We start from the raw sequence: 24,694 nt of genomic DNA, 5'->3' as shown, positions 1-24,694 counted from the left end.
GAAATGGACTAAACATGAAGACACCTACTTTTAACACTTAGTCTAATCAATAAATGGGAAATATGATCTACAGAAAATCACTTTACTACTATGAATTTTAATTTCATCATTTGTAAAATGAAGAGTGACCTCTGAGGTCCTTTCCATCTCTAAGAGTCTGTAATTAACCACTTCAGCTCGATTTCTACCCCCCTCCAAAATTCCCTGGCTGATGACAAAAAAAAAAAATTAGCAGAATGATATCATACAATCATCATGAAACCTAGACACCTAGAAGGAAGACAGGAATTTCTTAGTGCTGGTGATGAACACTCAGTCTGGAAAGGAAAATAAACAAGCACATAATGCAAATAATTTGCTTCTCATTAAATCTTGCCTACTGCAGCAGCCATTCCCTTTTTAGATTTAAAGCTGGTCCAGTGAAGTAATTTGTCTCTATGAAGCCTAGTGAATACTCTCCTCTCTTTGGTAGTCTATGTACTTCCAAAGCCAGGGGAGATTGATCTAAGGTCCATGTCTAAATTTTCACCCCAACCTGTAGCCACCTGTCATGAATAATCACTCTGATCTCTGGAATGAGCTTTATATAATTGATTTGGCTGGTGGGTATTTCAAGAAATGATAAGTAAGCAGATGTATCATATTCCTGAAAGGGAAGGTGTCGTGTTGGATACAGAACTGACCTCAGTTAGATCTAGACTTAAACTCTGCCTATGATCACACACTGTTTGTATAATCCAAGATAAATCATTCAATCTTTCAGTGCTCCCACACAATTCCTTAAGATGAAAAATGATGAAGAAGATGTTGATCCACATTGGTAAAGGAAATTTATACTAAGGAATTCCCTATAATACAAGTTTAGTCCATCCCTCTCCTCCCCCAAAAATGTCTTCTTCTACAAAGCTGATGATAAGAAAATGTCTCAAGGTTGCTATTACCTTTGTAGAATCTGGTCCTAGAGTCAAATCACATATTTTCCAGATGCTTGGGGCATTTCTGGACTGAAGGCAAGGAAGATGTTTACAGGGATATGAGGAATAAAGAAAGGGAAAGAATGGGAAGAACCATTACTAAGCACTAACTTTGTTCCAGGCTCTGCAATAGTTGCTTTTTTACAAACATTATACCATTTGATCCTCACAATAACCCTGCTATTACTATCCCAATTTTACAGTTGAGGAAACTGATGCAAAGAAAAGTTAAATGACTTGCCCAGTGTCACATAGCTAATAAGTGTCTGATACTGAATTTGAAATCAGGTCTTTCTGACTCCAGAACTCTATCAGTTGTTCCACTGAGTTGCCTCTATTAAGCCTAACAAAGCACTCCTAACTGGAAGTCTGGGCATCTTGTTTTTTAGCTAATATTCCATATACATAACACCCAATTTTCTCTTCAAACTTTGTTCCCCCAAGTACTCCAAAATTTCCTTGAGCTCCAAAAATAACCCTAGACATGTCCCCTCAATAAGGTGAAGAAGAGGCAGCTCTGTGCTTCATGCTACATATGAAGAAAGAGATGTGACTCGATATATAGAATACTTACACAATATTGAAAACAAAGCTAGTGCCAGATCTTCTTAGAAGAGAGATGTGTATGATTCAATTTAATCTTCAGGATGGAAATATGTAAAGAAATTTTGTAAACTGCAAGTACATTGAGAAAGTCAGCACCTCAACATGTTGCTGATTTCCATTTACCTTCCCAGAGACTTGAGAGAGGTTTCTCTTGGGGAAATACAGCACTCACAATTGGTTTAACCTAACATCTTATCTCATTCCCAGCAATGAGCTCTTCATTCACTCCATGTATATTTTTAGTTATTTTATAATCTATAAGATATCTCCAACTTTTGATTGTTTTAAAGGGGGTTACGGAGTTATTTGTAATGATCTTTTGGATAAACAGCATTTGGCGGGAAGGAGCTAAACTGGTGAATGTAAGCCAACAAATAGTAATCAGGGAGTAGCTTTTGCTCAGGACCATACTCATACCCTAGAACCAGCAATATTTAAGGAAAACATATATATATACATATATATATATATATATAATTCTAGTTCGATATCCCTGGTAAAAAAAAGTAACTAGCTACAGTCTTTCTCCAATGTCCTTCAAAGAAGAAACTTCCATCTCCTCTAGCAAGAGGGGTGTACCAAATTCCAAAGACAATAATAGCCTGTATTTATATGCTTTAAGGTTGGCAAGTGCTTCACACATGCAAACTCATCTGATCTTTACCACAACCCTGTGAGAAAAATACTGTTTTACCTCCATTTTACAAATGAGAAAACTGAAACTAAGATTATATGACTTGACCAGGATTACACAGCTAACAAAATGTCTGAGACAAGATTCAAACTCAGATTTTCCTGACTTCAAGTTCAATATTCTAACAACTACCCCAACAAGCTGCCTCATAAATAGCTATCCAAGCTCCCTATAAGCTGCATGTCCATACATTGAGACAATCTGTATGGAAATAAAAATCTAAAATTCTTATACATCCTAATGAAATGTGTTGGATTTGCAGGATGATTTCAGAAAGGCTTGGAGAGACTTACATGAACTGATGCTGAGTAAAATGAGCAGGGCCAGGAAATCAATATATACTTCAACAACAATACTATATGATGACCAGTTCTGATGGACCTGGCCATCCTCAGCAATGAGATGAAACAAATCAGTTCCAATGGAGCAGTAATGAACTGAACCAGCTATGCTCAGTGAAAGAACTCTGGGAGATGACTAAGAACCATTACATTGAATCCTCAATCCCTATATTTTTGCCCACCTGCATTTTTTATTTCCTTCACAGGCTAATTGTACAATATTTCAGAGTCCGATTCTTTTTGTACAGCAAAATAACGGTTTTGTCATGTATATTTATTGTGTATCTAATTTATATTTTAATATATTTAACATCTACTGATCATCCTGTCATCTGGGTGAGGGGGTGGGGGGAAGGAGGGGAAAAATTGGAACAAGAGGTTTGGCAATTGTCAATGCTGTAAAGTTACCCATACATATAACCTGTAAATAAAAGGCTATTAAAATAAAATTTTAAAAAAAGTTTTCATAGAAAAAAGAAAAGTATTGGATTTGGAATCAGAGTATTTGAATCCTGGTCCTTCCTTGTCCCTCTATAATCTTAGGTCACTGTCTTAAAACTTATGTTTCAAAGCGTTTTCTGTTAAACAGAGGTAACATTCATACTACCTACCTCACAGGGTGGTTGTGAGGAAAGCTATTTGTAAACATTAAATCATTATAGAAAAGTGAGTTAGTATTAAAGTCAAACTGATGTCCTAGATCTGCCTAATGCTAACTAGCTGGCTAACTTTGGAATAAGTTCTATAACTTTCTCTGGGATTCAGTTTCTCATCTATAAAATTTAAAACATGGACTATTGAATCACAAATGTATTTTGTACCACTAACTTTTTAGAATTCTGAATCGTTGTGCCCATTACAGAATAGCCTATAGCAGCCATTCATTTCTCTATTAAAAAGTCTCTGTTATTAACCAATAGCAGGCATTTTTTCTGTGTTAACATCTGGTAGTGTCCAGCAATACTCCAAAGACACATATTGTTGTTGTTCAGCCATTTTTTAATTGTGTCTAACTCTTTATGACCCCATTTGAGATTTTCTTAGCAATGACACTGGAATGATTTGCTGTTTCTTTCTCTGACTCATTTTACACATGAGGAAACAGGGCTAAATGATTTCCCAGGGTCACACAGCTAGTATCTGAGGTCACATTTGAATTGTTGAAGATGAGTCTTTCTGACTCCAGGTCTGACACTCTATCCCCCTCTAGCTGCCCCTAAAACACACTTATCTATCATTTTGCATAAAATGTCAAAAGGGTAAAAGAAAGATTCACAATACAGTAGGCAGATTCCCTTTGGATTACTGAGTTTATCCAGAACATATTAAAAGAGTCACTCAGAGAGCTAAGAAAGTATGTGTAACTTATTATCCATACAATTGAAGGATTCTTGAGAGGGTTCCTATCTAAAGATCTCAACTAAGAGCCTGGATGTCTGCCATCCTCTACCACCAATAAGACATTTTGATCTTAAGAATATTACTTTATCTTTTGCAGAATAGATGGCTTGGAACAGATAACCTCTGGTCCCTTTCATCTATTAAAATATATGATAAGGTGAAGTCAATATAAAGGACCAGCAAGGAGCAATGAAATGAATTCTGCTCATCTTACTCCACCCCCAAAAACTCCTCCAAATAGATTTTTAAAAATGTACCTGACCAAATCTCAATGGAAAAATCCAAGAAAAAGCCACTGTGAGTTATTTTTCCAGCCAAGGTTGACCTAGGGAGACAGATATCTGGGGACACCAAAGAAAGGTTCTGGCTAGCAGCAACACCACTCTAGCACCCAGAGAGAGCCAGTGCACTGGGGTGAAAAGAGGTCTGACCTCCAAAGGTACTGTGCCAAGGTACTGTGAAGAGAATAAGTGCCATCTGTAGTTTTATCACCCACTACCCAGTCCTATATCGGATCTAGGAAGAACTGAGAAGGGGATCTGCACCCAGAGGTGGCATTTGTAAATATGGAGAGGTCACAGACCCTAGGCTGTTTACTAGAAGAGGACCAAGTTCAGAAACAAGCAACTTCAATATATCTCAAAACCCAGGAATAAACCAAAGTCTTAGTACTAGCTTTCAGCCCAGTCAGAAGTCTGCAGAGAAATAAACCAGGGCAGGAATCCCAGACCAAAGGGGATCATGCTGTTCTGTCATTCTGAAGAAGCAATACTTCCCAGCTGGATGAGTGACTAAATTCAGTAATCTATTGCTGTTGCTTGGACCAAACCATGTCAGAAACTTGTGTGGTTCAGGCAAGGACACAGCTATCATACCTTGGCTCTTGACTGAGCTGTTCCTGTGATCCTGTAATTATTCTCCATACCCTTCTCTACATAAGACCCTGAGATCAAGTCAGGAAATAGGCTGGAAAAAAAAAGAACAAATGAACAAAGAATTCTATCATAGAAAGCCCTTATGGTGACAAGCATGTTCTCGACAAAAACTCGAAAGAGATTTACTCTAAAACAAAACTCAAAACTGTATTTGTTTATTTTTGTCAAATTTTGTCAAAATTTTTGCCAAATCTCAAAGCAAAACACAGTTTGGGCACAAATTTAACTAGAATTCCAGGAAGAGATATAACAAAAGTTGTTTTTTTTTAAGTTTGGTTTGCTCATACATACACACACACAGGGTGCCTAAACACACAATTTTTAAAAGAAGTAAAATTCATCAAAGGGGTATCTTCAATCAAGAAGAATGTGTCATTTCCTTCTATGAGGTCTCTTAGTCATATATACTGATAAATTATAGGTAAGAATAATACTGACACTAACATTCTATACCACATTGTACATTAAATATAAGCTACTCTAGCTATTGAAAATAACTCCCTGTTGTTGACAATGATCTGTGGGAAAATTAGATTAAAAAATTCTACAGATGCCTGGCTTAGTCAGTAGGGAAGAAACATTTGGGGCACTTGATTAACACAGTAATAAACAGGTCAATAAATGAAGCCAAGATGAGATTGAATAGGAAAATTATCATCATAAATTTTAATTGGCCATCTTCATATAAGAATGAGAGGAGAAAATATACAATAAAGGATATATCAAGCCTTCAAAGATAGATTTTGCCAGATAAGGAATTCTTCCCTGGAAATCACTGTGAAAACCTTCTATTAACAAGAAGTTAAACAGATTGACTGTATATTTTCTAAGATTTTTTTAAGGATGATGAAGTTTTTGATAATATATCATTTTTGTAAAATCACTAAAGTTGGCCTATTGATTCAAAATTCCTTTTCTGAAAAATCACAGATGGTACAACTAATGTCTGAAAGCAAAGGCCAACCATAGGTTAAAATTAGATCATTGAAATATTCCTAATAGAGAGCTTTGAGTCCTGATTTAAAGGATACAGAATAATTAATTTCAATAAGGAAAAAGGAAAGATCTGGACACAATGATATGGCTGGGTCAAATTGTACATACATGAAGTTTAGTAACTTTTGAGGTGTAATTTTAAATTGTTTTCCAGAATGTCTAGATCATTGACATCAAACTCAAATAGAAACAGCAATCATTAAGCCTTACTTAAAGTTCCCGGCTGGCAAGATATTGATTTAGACAACTGTAAATTAACATTACCTATATTCTACTGTATTTTTATTTTGTTAAGTTTTCCAATTATATTTTAATCTGGCTCTGGACCCACTTAGGAGTTGATGAAGCAAATTGTGATTTTAACACCTCCAAAAGAGACTAATTCACAATTGCACAGGAATAAACCTAGATCTTGCCTCCTAAATCCATGGTTTTCTCTCCTGTACCTACCTTGTCTTTCATTTGCCAAGATAAAAGAATTAAATGAAATGCATTTAAAGACCAAAAAGAGAGATTCTAGGTTAGTTCAAGATCTTTAGCTTTTTTCTAAAAACCTATTTCCTACATCTTGAATGTTAGGACCTCTCTTCAAATTGTCTGTATTTCTGGTTTAAACTCAAGGTCTCTAATTACAGCCAGCATTCCAAAAAAGGTGTGACTACTGTTGAATGTAACAAGAAAAAAAATTATTCCCCAGCAGAACCATAATTAGGGTCAAAAGAGCTTTGCACCTAGATCAGGAGATGCTTCCTTCCCTCCGTGATATAAAGTCCACTATGCCCATAATTCACAGTCCTCTGTTTGTGCTAGGACTCTGTCCTTTGCCCAGATACATCCCAGACCATAATACTCTTCTCCCAGTGAAATAATTACCTCATGGTCTGGTTGAGGATCTCCCCAGGACATAGCCACCTTCCCTTCCTAGAATAATTATACTTATAATTGGATTATTTTTACCCATTTTCAGTACAAGTGAAAGAATTCTACTACCCACTCCTATTAGTGTTTCCAATAACATTTTTAATCACATGGGGAAGAATAGAGTGAGTTTATTCTTTCCTTCTCTTTTGATTCAAGAAGAGAATAAAAGCCATTATCTCAAAAGGCAACTGTAAATAAAAATTTGCAGTAAGTCAGCTTTATAATTCCCAACTTCTAAATCTTTCCTTGTTCTGGTATGGTATCTTCCTATCCTTTCCATAAACTTATATTCAGGTTGTTATTTGATAATAAATGATTCTATACCCTACTCTGAATTTCAATTAAAGTGTTATCCTGCCAAGGATATTTCAGCAAATAAACTTTTGTTAAGTGCCAACTAGGCTCAAGTACTAAGGCTAGAAAGTAACAAGGAAAGGAAAGCAAAGTTTAAATAAAAGACCCTCTTGCAGCAAGGGACTAAAACACTAGTACTAATGTCATAAAAACATAGTTATCACAGAATAAGCACCCTAAAGAGTTACAGAAGACTTTGATACATGAAATACATCACCGATGAGAATAAAAGATGTTGTTCTCCTGCTTTTTAGGAATTTCAGAGTTCAGAACAAATAGAAAAAAATTGGACAGCAGAGAACAGCTCTGTAAACATAGACAACTGATTAGTCAGTTTGTCCAAAAGCATTTTTAAGTGCCTATTATATGCCAGATATTGAGCTAAATTCCAGGGATTGGGGAAAAAAAATGTGCCCTTCTGATAGGAGACAGGAAGCAAATAATTAGACATATCAAACTATATTAAAGAATAAGTGAACATATTTAACATGTATTGGATTACCTGCCATCTAGGGGAAGGGGTGAAGAGGAGGGGAAAATTTGCAACACAAGGTTTTGTAAGGGTCAATGTTGAAAAAATTACCCATGCATATGTTTTGTAAATAAAAAGATATAATAAAAATTTTTTAAAAGAATAAGTGCAAGGTACTTTGAGGAGGAAGGTATGAGCTACTGAGGATATAGGTAAAGTCCTCATGCAAAAGATGGGATTTGACCAGAGTCTCCAGGAAAGTCAAAGAAATCAGAGGTGACAGTTGGAGGCAGAGTGTTCTGGGCATGGTGGATAGCCAATAAAAAGGCATGGAGAAGAGATGAAATGTCAAATTCCATGAACTATAAGTAGGCCATCACTGTTGTATTATCTAATGCAAAGAGAAGAATAAAATATAAAAATGATTTAAAGGTAGAAAAGGGCCAGGTTAGGAAGAGCTTTAAATATCAAACAAAGTAGTTTATATTTGATCCTAGTAACAAAGAGCTGCTGGAGCTCTTGGTGTATAGGATGTAGGAATGTAGCCAAAACTACACTCTGAAAAAAACACCTTGGCAGCTGAATGGAGGGTGAATCCAAAAGGTAAGACACTTGAAGAGCGCAGAATAAAGAAAGGACTAATAATTAATCCAAAGACTGGAGAAAAGGAAATATAACCTTAGAGGCCATGCTACCTAGGAATGAACTCAGTACAGGCAATCTGACCCTTAATGGAAAAGTGAATGGCCATAATATTCTAACTCATATAGACCCAGTAGGGGACCTTCAATCTATATTTCTCTTATTAAAAACTGAAATATTTCTTAATAGATTTGTGATACATAGGTCTTAATAAAAATAGTTCATTCATATTTCCCAAAACAAAGACTTATGCCCGCTAATGATTTCCTATAATTTATTTGGGATTTTCAATTGATTCTAAAAAGGTAGAGGATAACCAGCAGGGTGGGGTAGCTAAGTGACTTAGTGAATAGAGTGCCATGCCTATTAATAGGAATACCCGAGTTCTGCTCTAGCCTTAGATATTTAATAGCTGTATGAATCTGGACAAGTCGTTTAACTGAATCTCTTTGCTTCATTTCCTCATTTATAAAATGAGCTGGAGAAGGAAACGGTAAATCACATCAATATTTTTGCCAAGAAAGCCCCAAACAGGGTTACAAGGAGTTGGATATGACTGAAAATGACTAAACAAGAAGAATAAAGAATGTTGTGTAAATAAGATTTTGAGAGGACCACATGCATTAGCATCCGATGAAGGAGAGCTGGGGTTTGTGATGAACAAGAGAAATAAGCACGATGATTAAGATATGAAGAAATGAAAAACTTAGATACACTGGCTGTATTTATATCAAAAAAATCATACTAAAGTCCTTGAACAGTAGCATGACCACTTCCATTTCTGAGATCACACCGCCACCTTCTGGATGGAGAAATCACTATTTTTTTGTTCTAATTTTTGTCTTGTCTGTGTACCCTTTGAGGAACCCTTTGCAGATTCACATTTGGTCTGTGTGTACCTGAGATTATGAACTACCTTTGCACAATCATGTGGTCACTAACTCATACCTGCTTTTCATTCAAAGACAAGAGACTACGCTGCCCAGCAACAAAGAAGTAAAATAAAAATTGAAAAAAACAAAAATCAATACCAATACTTTATATGTATATAGTACTTTACTAAACACAATAAAACAGTACATAAATATGTGAGTCAGCCTTCATAATTCAAGGAGTCAGCCAAGATGTTGAGCTAGATAATGTGAGAGAAATGAAGATGGATTAAAAAAAAAACAATCTCTGCCCTCAAAATGTTTGAAGTCTTGTAGGGAAATAAGATACTTAGAAATATCTGTAAACATGAATCATATATATGATTTGATGAAGAAATTCCTGTTACAGTAAATATTTCACCATCTTCAATTCAAGAGCCAATTATCTAAAACAGGAGCAATTTATCTGAGTACTGAATTATACTAAAAGTCTAGAGGAATTCAGAGATCCTTATGGCTTTATCATGTGAGAAAACTTCATAGAGGAAAGGGAGACTTACATTGTGCATTGCAAGCAGTTTAAGATTTGAAGAGAAGAGAGGAAATATGATTCAGTAGGTTTCACCCACTTAGAAACTTGTTAAATATTCAATAAGAACTCATGATGTGCTTGTCACCATGCCAGAGATTCAGCAGATAGTCCCTTACCTAGCTTCTGGGAGAGCCCAGACCAACTGAAGATATAAAATGATGGTAGGATTAGCAGTTCATTTTAAACTCTTTTCTTTGATTAAGTAGTTTGATTTTAAATTCTAGACCCTGCCACAAAAAAAAAAAAATGAAGAAACTCATTTATCTCACTTTCAACTAAAACAAACATCAGATGGGAAGGGGACTGCTTTCCTTCTTTTATCTGCCTATCCACTCCCCACTACTCCCATATTGCAAGAACTGATGGGATGATATTTCTACATAGGATATTTCTACCCCTGTGTAATAGGAGTCAATGGAACTTCATTCTCAAAGCATGTACATGGCACATCCTCTGCCAACTCATAAGAAAAGGCCAGGGTACTTCTGGAAATTTATGATGATCTGAAATGAGCAGGACCTATTCCCCCATATGGAACATGTACAGAGATTCTGGAATAGGTTTTATTATCTAATATGGGGAAGGAACTAGCTGTTTGATTGGCTACTGAATTGGGAAGAGGTTGCATTCAAAAGGTTCTGATCAATAAGAAACAACAACCAGGATGATTTCAGAAAAACCTGGAAAGACTTACATGAACTAATGCCTAGTGAAGTGAGCAGAATCAGAAGAACGCTATATAACACAGTAAAATTAATATCATATTCACAGCAATACAATGGTCTAAGACAATTTCAATGTATGCAAAATAAAAAATGCTATTCACCTCCAGAGAAAGAATCACTGGAACCTGAATGTGAATTGAAGCATACTATTTTTTACCTTAATTTTTCATGGATTTTCTTTTGGAGCTGTATTTTCTTTTACAATATGACTAATATGGAAACATTTCAGGGGGAGAGAATTTGGAACTCAAATTTTAAAAAAAAATAAATGTTTTTAAAAGTCTTATATGCAGTTGGGAAATAATGAAGTATAGTACATGCACATTTAGGTTACTATTAAAAATATTACTATATTTATAAGAAATAATGAATAAAATGAATTAGAGAAGCTTGAGAAGATTTACAAATTAATACATAATGAAGTTAACACAATCAAGAAAACAGTACACACAATAATTACAGAAGTATAAAGAAAAAGGCAAACAAAACAATCAAAACTGAATGCTGTGAAAATATAATGGCCAAGCTTGGCCTCAGAAAAAGGAAAAACAAATTCACATGTCTCCATTATTCGCAAAAATGAAGGGGACTACATATAAAATTAGATTTTACTATGTCAGTTTTATAATTTTTATATGGCATATGGAAGAGAAGGGAGAGAAAGATTGGGAAAACAGGTGGCATAAAGACAAATTTTTAAAGGTTAAAAAAGAAGATAGCCAACAAACTTTTATAGATGATGAATCATGCCCTCTTACCCACAAGAACCTCCTACAATGATTTCTATTCTTAAGAGATCTCAGCAATATACTAATGGCTTGTATTTTACAGAATCATAAAATCTCTTGAGTTTAAAGAAACAGGTTGTTCATGGGAGCAGTGTCTTCCGGACACTGAGGAGAGGAAGGACATTGGGGTCTTGAAGTACTGGTTTTACATGCTCCCTAAAGATGTACGTTTCTATTAACAAACTACATATATCTGTGCCTACTCTTCCCATTGATGCTAAATACATTTATAGGAAAGGACAGTATACCTCAAATTTAAGAGAGGTGTTTCATAGCAATTTTACTTCTGGATATAATGTCTTCTATTGTGTGAGTAGCAAAACTCCATGATCCATGGAAGAGGAGGAGAGAAAAGTGAAATCCCTTCAACCCCAACAGGTGAGGAATGATTTATTATTAAAGAGTTGGACTCTTATTCCATGCTTTCTCAAATGCCCAAGACAGCATTTCTCACAGCTCAGTCCTGCTTCCACTCATCCCTAAAAAGTGAAACTTGTTTTTAAAGGGCCACCAGGAGCATGGCCAAGCCTTCAGCTAGAATAACCAGCTGCCTGTAATTCCACCAAACTCATCTGAAGAATCACTTTAAGTCTCATAAAGAGGAGCAGACATTTCTTTAGGACATTAATACTCCATTGTCTCTGTTGTCTGCCGCTTACTTTCTGCAATTTCATTATCTTGTATTAAGTAAAATCAATTGATTGAGGTGACCTAATCAAATCATCACACTACAAAAGTATATATAAAATATGTACAATGCAAAGATACACAATTCAAATAAATGGTTGGGAGAGAAGTATATTAAATGCAGCTGAGGGAATCAAGAACAACCTAATGTATAATGTGGCACTCTATTTCCCATCACTTCTGTCTTTGGATAGAATTCTATTGGGATCATGGACCCAGGAAAATTCATCATCAGGAAACTCATTGTCCCTTGAGAATCACCAGCTTTATTACTCATATTTTATCAGTATCCTCAGTACTTCTGCCCCTCTTATTAGAGGGCTGGAAGTGGAGCAAAAATTCTTTCCCCACCCTGGGCAAGTGGGATTAAGTGACTTGCCCAGGGTCACACCCTTAGGAAATGTTAAGTGTCTGAGGCAGTATTTCAGGTCCTCCTGACTTCAGGGCCAGTGGTCTCCATCTGCTGGGCCACCTAGGTGCCCCAGAGCAAAGAATTCTTCCCAAAGGTTCCATTCAATGAGGATTCCCAGGACAGTCAACTCTTCATTTACCACCAGCTGTGCTCCTTGGACTGGATTCTTATCATCCTATCATCGTGCCAAAAGACCTCCTTTTCACTACCCACTCTACTTTTCAGGTTATCTTCCATATCTTCCATGTTATCTTCCAGAGTTACATCGTAAGTTCATTGAGGGAAGAGACTTTTTTTTTCTTATTTGTGTCTGCAACACTTAGTACAATGTCCAGTACTTGATAGACATTAATAAATGTTTATTAACTCATTGGCTTGAGGTTAGCATTAAAGAAGGTAAGGATTCTAAGAAAGAGGCTGTGAGAAAGGAAAACATTCTAGCTCAGGGGAAACAGTCTGTGTAAATGTAGAAGTTGGAAAATGTAAGGAAAGGTAAGAGGAAAAGCAAATCAGTCCTTTTGACTGGACCAAAGAGTGTATAAAGGGCTTCAGTGTATAAATAAGAGTCTGAAATGTTTCCTATGTCAAATAGGAGTTTGTGTTTTATCCTAGAAGGAATAGAAAATCATTAGTTCTTATTGAATTACAAAGTAATATGACCAGGTCTAAGCTTTAGAAATTTCATTTTGGCAGCTCAGTGGTAAATGGATTCAGAAGAAGCAATATTTAAGTCAAGGAAACCAATTAGAAAGCTATTTCAGTAGTTCGGGAGAGAAGTGATAAAGGTATAAACTAAAATAGTGACTGTGAATAAAGAGGACAGATGTAAGAGATGTTCTTGAAGATAAATCAGTAAGACTTAGCAACTAGTTGTATATAGAGACTGAGAGAGTGAAAAGTTAAGGATGTTTCTAAAATTATGAACCTAGGTGATCAGAAGGGTGATGATACCCTCCGCAGAAATGGGAAGTTCAGAATAGATGGGCTTTGAGTTGGGGAAAGGTAAGAGAAAATGAGGACGAATTCTATTTAGGACACATTGAACTTGAAATCTGAAACTGAGTGAAATAAAATTGAAATTAAAATAGACCTCGACTCAAGTCCTGCCTATGACACATAATGGTTATGTGACCCTGGGCAAACTGCTTAATCTCTAAGTATTCTGGGCACCTCTCCAAGTCTAGGCAGAAAGATCCCTAATACCAATGAAATCCCAAGTCTAGTCCATAGAGACCCTATTTTATGGAATACTCAGTTGGAAACTCCCATAGACAAATAATAATATGAACTCATTTACACAGAAATGATCACTGAATCTCGACGAGCAAATTAGGTCAACTAGAGAAAGAGAACATGGAGATAACTGAGCCAAGGACAGAGCCATGGGGTGGACACTCAGTTTTGAAAAAGATCTTGGAGAATAATTCAGTCAGGCAGAAGTACCTACGATGTGCTAGCACTGCTCTAAAGATGGAGATGCAAAGGTAAAAGGTATTCACAGATCTCAATAGCTTCCCAGTTTTGGGAAATAACATGTGTCAACTATGAACAAACATGATATAAACAAGATAAAATACAGATAATCAAAAGAGGGAGAGAGATCAGAAATGTTATGGTCACACATCTTTACTCTCTACTTATAGATCACTTCTCTCCTGGACTACTCAAATAGCTAATTGGTTTCCTTGACTAAAATCTCTCTCCTTCTGAATACCTAATTGGGTCAGGAATTTTAGATGAGTCTTGAAGAAAGCTAGGAAAATTAGGAGGTGGAGATAAGGAAACTTCCAGGCCTGGGAAACATCCAGTGAAAAACTGAGAGGACATGAGTGTGGAGTGCAAGGAACATCATCAAGATCAATGTCATAGAATATGTAGAGGTAAAGAGTTAAAGAGGTAAAGAAAAAAACTGGAAAGGTCAGAAAGGGTTGGATTAAAAAGAGCTTGAAAGACCAGAGGGTTTTATATTTGACTGTGGAGGCAAAGGAATCACTGTATAGGAGATGATTCAGTCAAACTTGCACTTTAGAAAATAAATTTGAGATCTGGGAGCTGATGGAAAACAGTCTCAAAAGTTGAGAGCTAAGTGAAGTGGCAAAGGAGACCAAAAAGGTGCAGCCAGATAAGTAGAAAGAAGAAAAATAGAAAGCAAAAATACACAGAGAAAAAAAATTGTAAAAGAGAGTAGTCAATAGTGTCAAATACTTCAGAGTTCAAAAAAAAATGAGAAAAGAGAAAAGTCCAATAGAATCAGCCAATAAGAAATCATTGGAAACTTTTTAGGGTACAAGTTCACTTGTAATGAGTTGCATTACCAGATTACAAGAAATTGAACAATGAGTGACAGGAAAGGAAGTGGTCTCTTTGCATCTAGTTGTACAAACTGCAAGTTTAACTAGAAACCACAAAGGGGGTCCCAAACTACGTGCTGCCACTGTGACAGCTGGAACTGAAAGAGCAAAGAATTTTGTTCTTCCAAAAAAAAATGAATGAGAGTAACTGGTTTATCAATTTTGGATTAGAGGATAGAAGGATAATTTATTTTGAAAACTTGGAATATATGGGCTAAAAAATATGGCTAGCAGAATTCAGAAGTAGATGAACACCGGAACCCAAAAATAATAGGATCACAGGATCTTTGTCTTACATTTAGAAAGAACTAGAATTTATGTAGTCTAAAACCCCCATTTCACAAATGAGGAAACCAAAAGTCAAAAAGGCAAAGCAGCTGAGTAAGGTCATTCAAGTACTAAGTAATAGAGCTAGAAGTCTAAACTAGATTTTTCCTTTATTTCCATGTTTCATCTGTCTTTCTATTGATTACTTGGAATGAGATATCTGGTGGTAGAAATGAGAGTAGTGTGCCATTTAATAGTTTTTCAGAGACTTGGAAAATGCATGAATTTTATGCATTGAATGTGAAAATAGCACAAAGCACTAAGAGATATTGGCAGACTCCAACATTGAGCTGAATCAGAGAAGTTGAAATTTAATAGGGAGGAATGTAATTCTTTACTTTTTTATTTCAAAAATCAACTTCAAATATAAGACAGGGGAGGCATGGCTAGAGAGAATTTCATCAGAAAAAGATTTGGAGGATGTGGACTATCAACTCAAAATGGGTGAAAGCACAGAGTATAATGAATCAGGGTTCTAAAGTTAGAGTCAGAAAGATATGCATTTAAATCCTGCCTCAGATACTTACTAGCTATATGATGCTGGACAAGTCACTTAAATCTTCCATCCTCCATTTCCTCATCTGTGAAATGGGAAAATCAGATAAAGAGATAAAAAAAATCAGAGTCCCTACCTCATACAGGATTGTTGAGGATTAAATGAGTAATGTATTTTAAATACTTTGCAAACGTTTAAAAAATGCTATATAATTGCTCTTGTTGCTCAGTTCTTAACAATCCTTTGGGGATTTTCTTCACAAAGATGCTAGAGTAAAAGTTTGCCATTCCCTTCTCCAGATCCTTGACAGTTGAGGAAACTAAAGCAAAAAGATTAAGTGACTTTCTGAGGGTCACACTAGTAAGTGTCTGAGGCCAGATTTGAAAATGAATTTCTTATCCAATTCACTGCCAATCTGCACTCTATAGAAATATTAGCTAATATTATTGTTGTTGTTCCTAAGAAGAGAAGATTTCCAGTCAGAAAGATCATCAAGGTAGTTTGTCAATCAACAAATATTAGGTTGACTTCTATGGTTCATTCCATCTCTTTTTTAAAAATTTATTTTATTTTGAATTAACAGAACAAAATAAGCATTTCTATAACAGTGCAATTTTAAAAAAAGATAATTGCAGAGCAGCAAACAAAAAGTCACTCCTTCCATCTCTTAATCTAAATTTTGGGAAGAAAACAAAAGGTAAAAACAATTCCTGATCTCAAGAATTTCCAACACTTGAAGGTGAATGTAGAGAGAGTAAGATGGAGAGTGAGAAAGAGAATGAATCACCAGAGATGCCTACAGGGAGAACAGTCTTCTGACCAGCAAGCTTCTCATTTTTCCCTCTGTGGTGGTAAAGATTGTGCCCAAAAAGTGAGAAAAGTCTGCTTTGGCTGAGAGTTTTTCTTGAAAATGAGGCCAAATTAAAGTACTTGTCAACTCTGAGAACTTTTATCTCTTTGTCCCTTGGATGGATAGATTCATAATGTCTCCTGATGCATATATTTATATCTGACACAACAGATAGCTGGTCTCAGAGTCAGGAATAACTGGGTTCAAGCCCTGCCTGGTATGTAGGAAGCACTTGATGTTTCCTCTATACCAAAGAAATCATTAGTTTGAAGGGAGTGTGGGGGAAAATGGAGTTGTTAGGAGGTAAGAAGACAGAGACAGAGTGAGACTGAAACAGAGACAGACAGGCAGAGGAGAGACAGATACACAGAGACAGATAGAGAAAGAGAGACAGGGAGAGACAGAGACAGAGAGAGAGAGAGAGAGACAGAGAGGAGAGACAGACAGAGACTGAAACAGAGACAGACTGACAGAGAAGAGAGATACACAGAGAGAGACAGAGACAGAGACAAAGACAGAGAGACAGACAGATAGAGAGAAACACAGAGAGACAAAGAGAGAGGTAGACAGAGAGAGAAAGAGATAGAGAGATGGAGATAGAGACAGAGAGAGAGAGACAGAGATAGAGATAGAGAAAGGAAAGACAAAATATTGCAATAAAAAAATTCTTGAAAAATTAATCTTAGGGGCAGCTAGATGGCATTGAAAACTGGATACAAGACCTAGAGGTAGGAGGACCTGAGTTCAAGTCCAACTGGAGATACTTGATATATTAGCTGTGTAACCTTCATTGCCTTGCCAAAAAAAAAAAAAAAAATAATAATAATAAGGTTAATCTCTAGTGTTAAATTTTTTCACTTTGGGGGAGGAAAAATTAATGTGTATACTGTACCTATCTTTATTCTCCCTATATATCTATAGGCCTAGAAATAGAGAACAAGAAGTTATTCATTTTATATTTTTTTAATAGACAGATTTTTTAAATCATGACCAAAAATGTTTGGATAGGCCTTAAGTACAGTCCCTACTGTGCCTATTAGGAAATATTGCTTTTCCTGGCCAAAAAATAAGGAGGTAATCAAAGGAAAGAAAGCCTCCTGGGGAGATGGCCTGCTGTGAGGAAATGCAGCAGGGACTGTGATAAAAAGCAACATCTGACTACACCTGCTGGGAGCCGCAGGGAACTGCACAGATAAGAGTATGGTCAGTGACTAGAAGTTTACATAAATCCTTGGGAAAGGCTTGCTCATTAAAATCTTTCTGCTTGTGTTCCAAGGGTGCTTGGTTGTTTTCTTCACTGTTTTAATCAAACTTCCTATATTTAATCTCATGAACTGCATGGATTTGGCATCAACACACTAGCTAGTGCCAGGTGGTGATTTCCCCCAGTTTTCTATATGGAGTTTTGTTTTCTTATTCCCAGCACTGGCCCTTGGTAGGTACTTAATAAATGCTTAACAAATGGACTGAATAGTTTCTTTTGAATTTCACTAATTAATTAATTTTGAATTAAATTAAATATGAATCAGGACAGCTAGATGGCACAGTGGATAGAGGGCCAGGCCTGGAGTCAGGAAGATCTGAGTTCAAATTCATCCTCAGACACTTACTAGCTATGGGACCCCTGGGAAAGCCACTTAACTCTGTTTTCCTCAGTTTCCTTATCTGTAAAATGAGCTGGAAAAGGAAATGACAAACTACTTCAATATTTTTTCCAAGAAAAACCCAAATAGGGTCACAAAGAGTTGGACACAACTAAAACAGCTGACCAAAACCAAATGAATTAAATTGAATATTTAACTTTCAGATGAAGCCATTCCTTCTTCTACTAGCAAACCACTGTCATCATGTTGGCTCAGACTCAAAGATACTTAATACAACCTGAGGTAAGTTATTTCAGAAAACTACAGTTTTCTTAAGGGACAAAGTGATCTCACCAGGATCTTCACTTAGGTAAAGAGTGACACTGAAGTTTTTCAAAAGGGATAAGCACCAGACACAGAAAAATAAAGATATCTGCTAGGGAGATCCAGAGAGTCTGTATTTCACATGTATATAAAATGCTGGACTTGGAGACCCAAGTTTAAATCTGTTCTCAGATAATTACTAGCTGAGCAAATCATTTAACCTCTGTCTGTCTCAATGTCATCATATGTAAAAAAGCAATGATAAAAATAGCAATTACCTCCCAAGGCTATAGTGAGGATTAAATGAGATAACATTTGTAAAGTTAAACATTTTGTAAACCTTAAAGAAACATTAATTCTTATGTGTTTTTTAAGTTCATCAGTTCAAATTACTGGTTACTTGAAAGCACTGGATAATCATTACAGGGGTATAGAGAGTACAAAGGGCATTGATGTCAAGTTCCTAACTACAGAATAAAGAAGTTGTGAAAAAAATTGGGGCCAAATACAAAGAATAGAGATGGTCCTTTGAAATTGATGGTTAAAAGCATTCTGGAAAAACATAGACCATGTTAGACTGATTTAACTTAGATCAAACAATGACTATTTTTTTCTATTTTTAATTCAATTTTTTAATTTTGAAATTTAACACCAAAAAAGAGCATTTCCAATCACAAAGAGGATTATATGTGAAACTATGAATCTCTTTTACATATAGCTTGCTTTTTATGGTATTTAATAAATTTAATTCATTTCTTTCAAAAATGTCGAGTTTGTATCTATTTCCTTCTGAACTTCCTTGCATTTTCTTCTCTTGAGTTTTTAAAAATACTTCAATGACCCTCTTTTATCTTTTCTTTTTTTTGCAACAATACTAATTATATACTAGTTTCCCTCTCACCTCCAAATCCCCTTCTCTGAGAAAGAGAAGAGAGAGAAAAGAGAGAAATAAGACCTTTTGTAAATAATAGAATCAACAAAATTCATCTTCATCTTGCCTTGTACAAAAATATGTAACTCAAGAGGCAAAGTCATTATGACCGAAAGACAAGAAGTACAGTGAGCTCCCCCATCTTCTGAAAAAGTATATATAAATATATTCATATGTGTACATATACTTTCTCCAACCAGATCTAGAAAATATTAACGAAGAAATCCAAGAAAAAGTCACAGTGAATTATTTCTCTAGCCCAGACCTATGCCTAGGCATAGGGAGAACACTCTGAGGACTCTGGGGAAAGGGTCTGCTCTGGAGTGAGCTAAATGGGAAACATTTCAGAGCAGGGAAAAGCAATTCACCAAGGCAAGAGGAAGTCTCAGACCCAAAACAGTATATTAACTCATGCTGGGGCATTGAGATAGGAACATGTCCCAAGTGGTACTTTTATCACTACCCAGGCATAAATCCAGGAAGGTTTAAAAAGAGACCTGCACTTGGGAGACATTCCAGAGTAAGAAGCAAGCTCAGGACATGGGCAGTGTACCAAAAGAGGAGCAAGTTCAGAAGCAATCAACAGTGTGGCTCAGATCCCAGAAACAAATCAGGGATTTGGTTTCAGCTTTTAGCCCATGCAGACTGCAGAGAAATAAGCAGGACAGGAATGCCAGGCAAAAGAAAAGCTTACAATTCTGACACTTTGAACCAGAAGAACTTTCCAATTAGAAAATAGAAGATGAATCCAAACAACAGTAATCTGCCATTGCTCGGATCCAAACATAGGTGAGGAATTTACAAAGTTCAGACCAAGGGAGAGAAGAAAAGGGAAACAACAATCAGACTTTGTCATGGATTAGACCACTTTGACAGCATGGAAAGCTTGGGCATCCTCAGCCTATCCCTGAGGTCCTGGAGTAGGACAACTCTGAATATCCCAAAAAAGCAGGAAAAAGACTAGACTAGCACAGAACTCCCCTCCAGAAGTGTCTGAAGACTAGCCTTAATATCTAGTCTGAAATCAGGAAATAGGGTAAAAAAAGGAACAACAACAAAAAAATATATATACTGCCATAAAAAATTATGATGTTGAGCACTCAAGACACAAACCCAAAAAATTCTCTGCAGATTCAAAAAGATCAAATAGAAGTCAAAAAGGATTCCATGAGACATAAAGAAATAAACAAAATCAAAATTCTGGAAAGAAAGAAGAAAATGAAAGGTATCTGATAGCAAAAACAAGTAACCTAAAAAAGAGATGGAGGAAAAAAAAATTGAGAAGAATTTTACTGGGCTTCTTGAATGATCAGAGACAGAGACAGAAAGAGAACATCCAAACATATTTCAAGAAATCTGAAAAGAAAATTCCCTGGATTCCTTAGACTTTTGAAGCAATGAATATGAAAAAAAAAAAATCAATCATTCACTTCCTGAAAGAAACTTCAAAATGAAAACTCTCAGAAACATTATAAGCAAAAATTCATAGCTTCCAGGTCAAAGAAAAATACTGCAAGAAGCCAGAAAGAATTAAATTATTAAGCTACCACAGTCAGAATAATATGTGATTTAGCAGTCAACTATGAAGAAACAGAGAAGTTAAAACATGATATTCCAGAAAGCAAAGAATATAAACATATAGCCCAAGAAAATTTTTCCAGCAAAACTGAGCATAATCTTCAAGGAAACAAATTGATTTTTAATGAAACAAAGAGCTTCCAAGAAATCCTGATGAAAAAGACCAGAGAAAGGGGGGAGGGGAGTGGACTTTGAAGTTCAAGCATATGAACTTAAATGAAGCATAAAAAGGTAAACATGAATGAACAACTATAAAGAACAAATTAAAAAGACAAAGATATACTGTGTACAGGAAGATGATTTGTTCTCTCTGAACCTTATTATCAGGAATCATAGAAAGAGTATAATTAGATTAAAAACTGAGAGTGATTCTGCAATTTCTTGATGACCTTATGAGAAGAATAGAGAGAAGAGGAATATACTATGAATGGATAAAGAGAAAGGAAGTCTGGGAAAAGTTACCTCACATAATCAGGGTACAATGCACAAGTAAATATCTATGGAAGCAAGGACTGTGGGGAGGAAGGAGCAATTAACACTTCAACTGCACTCTCATCTGAGTTCATCAAAGGAGGGAAGAACATATACACATGGATATACACAGAGTTGGATATAGAAACATTTCATTAGTTTCATTCAACAAAGAAATCAGAGGAGAAAAGGAGAGAAAAGAATGAGAAAAGGTCAATTAGGGAAGAGATTAATCCTCAAGCAAAACAAACTAAGGATGTACAAAAATATTTATAGCTTTTTCTGAGGTGGCAAAAATGGTAATCTGAGAGTGGTGCCCATAAATTAAGAAATGGCACGTTATCATATAGAAATATGATGTAATGTTATTGTTGGGTTTTTTAAAAGCATGAAGAGAATGATTTCAGAGAAATCCAGGAAGATTTGTAAGAATTAATGAAGAATGAAGTAAAGAGACCAAGGAGAACAATTTAAGCAATCCCAAAAACACAGTAAAAACAAATAATTTTGAAAGAATTGGTAACTTTGATCAATGTAATTACAATCACAATTTCAGAGGACTAAGAATGAAATGTATTATCTACCTTCAAATAGGGAGATAAAGAACTCAGAGTGCAAAATGAGATATACATTCTTGGGGATATAACCAATTCAGAAACTTTTTTTTGTTTTGTTTTTGTTTGACTATATATGTTTGTAATAGGGTGTGGTTGGTGGTATTGTTTCACCTAGGAGTGTGGAGTGACAGAAAAAAGAAACCAGATTTTTGCTGACATATAACATATATATATATATATATATATATATATATATATATATTTTTTTTTTTTTTAGAGAAGGGAAAAGCAGTTCACCAAGGCAAGAGGAAGTCTCAGACCCAAAATAGTGTATTAACAACCTATGCTGGAGCATTGAGATAGGAACAGGTCCCAAGTGTGGGGGGAGGGAAGGGAGAGAGAGATTTTGATCTTCAAGTCCATCACCTCTCTGTCAGAAGATGGGTAACATGCTACATCGTGTAGTGAATCATCAGTACGAAGACAGAAACAAAAAATGAAATACTGTCAATGACTCAAGTTGTCAGAATCCAGATTTAAATGAGTGTTGAAAGACCAGAACAATGGGCCAAATAGAATGAAATAAAATCCAATAAGAACTCATGTAAAGCTCAGTATTGGCTTCAAAATACCAATTTTACAATCACAACAAAAGAAAAATTGACTAGATGTATTCTGAAAGTAGTAAGGTATTGTAAGTTGAGTAAAAATCAATGGTAAATGTATAACGGTATTAGTCATTAGCAAAACAAATCTTCAGCTTGAAGGAGGAAATCACAAAGAAGTGTTTAAAAGGAAAGAAAGAAAGGGTAAGTGCCTAAACGATAAAGATCTAATACTATCTTCCTAGTGATCACATGACATGATTATAGCAATTGCTATAAAGGAAGATTGGGGACATATTTCCACAATAAGGAAATGATGATTCCCTAATTTCATGTCAATTTCAGGCAAAAATTATATAGAAAGCCAACTGCATTGAGCCAAGCTTAAAGTCAGCCAGGTGGGATATTTTCCATGCAAAAGTAAATATTAATAATAATATTAAGAGGAAATAATGGGGAAATCAAGTCAGGGGACACCTACCTCAGCCCATGGCCAAAAGTCTATTCTTCCAACCTTTCCCATGAGAACTCCACTTGCTCTTTCATGATATAAACCCCATATGGTTGCAAGTATCATGGATCATTGGTTTAACAGCATTCCTTGAGGATCATGCTTGGAATGAGACTCAGAAATATTAGTTATAGTCCCAAAACTTAAAGAGCAAGTTTCAATAATCAAAGCTGGATTCTATTCTCAACTATTACCTGTACTAGATAACAAATATTGGTTATAATCTCACAAGCAGTAATCTATGTTTACTATGGAGACTTGATGTTAGTTAATATTGGTAATAATTACTGTGTTATTTGGTCTTTTGTCTTTAGCTTCTGAGATTGGTTTCTGATCTCAGTCTTGATATCCTGGTTTATGTTTAAAGTTTCCCACAACCCTCAGGCTAATTAGCAAATCCAGCCTCTGAATTAGTTTTGGACTGGCAGAATCCATGAATATTGGGAATATAACAAATTACCAGCAGAAGATAATTTCAAAGATCAACAGAAAACTTCTGTTTCAATTGGGCATGGAGGGAGCGGGCCAAGTGCAAGCAGACCAAGCACAAGCAGGCCCAACACAGACACCAGTGCAAATAGCCCCGGGGAGGCGGGGGCTCCATGGGCCGAGAATCTATGGGGAGTAATCTATAGCAGTGTTGGCCACTCTGCCCTGGTTGTAAGCCAGTAGATCAGCAGACTAGTTACAAGACATCCAAAGCAAATACAAAAGTTAAACAGTGAACAACCAACTACCAGAATTTCACAGGTCCTGGCCACACCCACCCAGCACTGGGAGTGAGTAACTGCTGCTACTTGTAGAGAAAGCCTAGACAACCTCCCTTGTCCTAAAAGCAGACCTCAACTTTTTAAAAAAAAAAAATGAGTAAAAAAGCAAAAAGAGCTCTGATCATAGATAGTTTTTATGGTGAAAGAGGACAGATTTCAAACACTAAGGAGACTAAAAGCAGATTGTCTCCAGATGAAGCCCTAAAGGGTAATATAACTTAGTCCCCATCACACAAGGCTCTCCTAGAAGAAATTAAAAAGGATCTTAAAAGAGAGCTGGAAGAAAAATGGGGAAAGGAAATGAGAACTTTTTATAAGAGGGTTTAGAAAAAGCAACATAGAAATTATCTGAAGAAAGTTCACTATAAAATAGACTCAAGTGAAATGGAAGCACATAACTCCTTAAAAAATAGACTTGACAAAATGAAAAAAGAAAACAATTCCCTGAAAAACAGAATTTGTGAAATGGAAAAAAAAAATCCCACAGAACACAACAACTCATTTAAAAATTCAATTGGACAAATACAAAAAGAAGTAAAAAAAAAAAGTCAGTGAAGAAAATAATTCACTAAAAATCAGAACTGAACAAATGGAAATAAATGAATGACTCAAAGAGACAACAAGAATTAGTCAGGCAAAACCAAAAACATGAAAAAAATAGAAAATAATGTAAAATACCTGCTTAGGAAAATAACTGCTCTGGAAAATTACCAGCCAGGTGGGATATTTTCCATGCAAAAGTAAATATTAATAATACTATTAAGAGGAAATAATGGGGAAATCAAGTCAGGGGATCTAGGAAAGACAATCTAAAGTTTATTGGACTTCCTGAAAAAAAGAGCCTAGAAAATCATCAAAGAGAACTGCCTGGATGTCATAGAATCAGAAGGTAAAATAGCCATTGAAAAAATTTACTGAACACCTCCTA

The sequence above is a fragment of the Sarcophilus harrisii genome, chromosome 2 (genome assembly GCF_902635505.1).
Source record: "Sarcophilus harrisii chromosome 2, mSarHar1.11, whole genome shotgun sequence".
NCBI lineage: Eukaryota > Metazoa > Chordata > Mammalia > Dasyuromorphia > Dasyuridae > Sarcophilus > Sarcophilus harrisii.
This window is presented reverse-complemented; position numbering follows the sequence as displayed.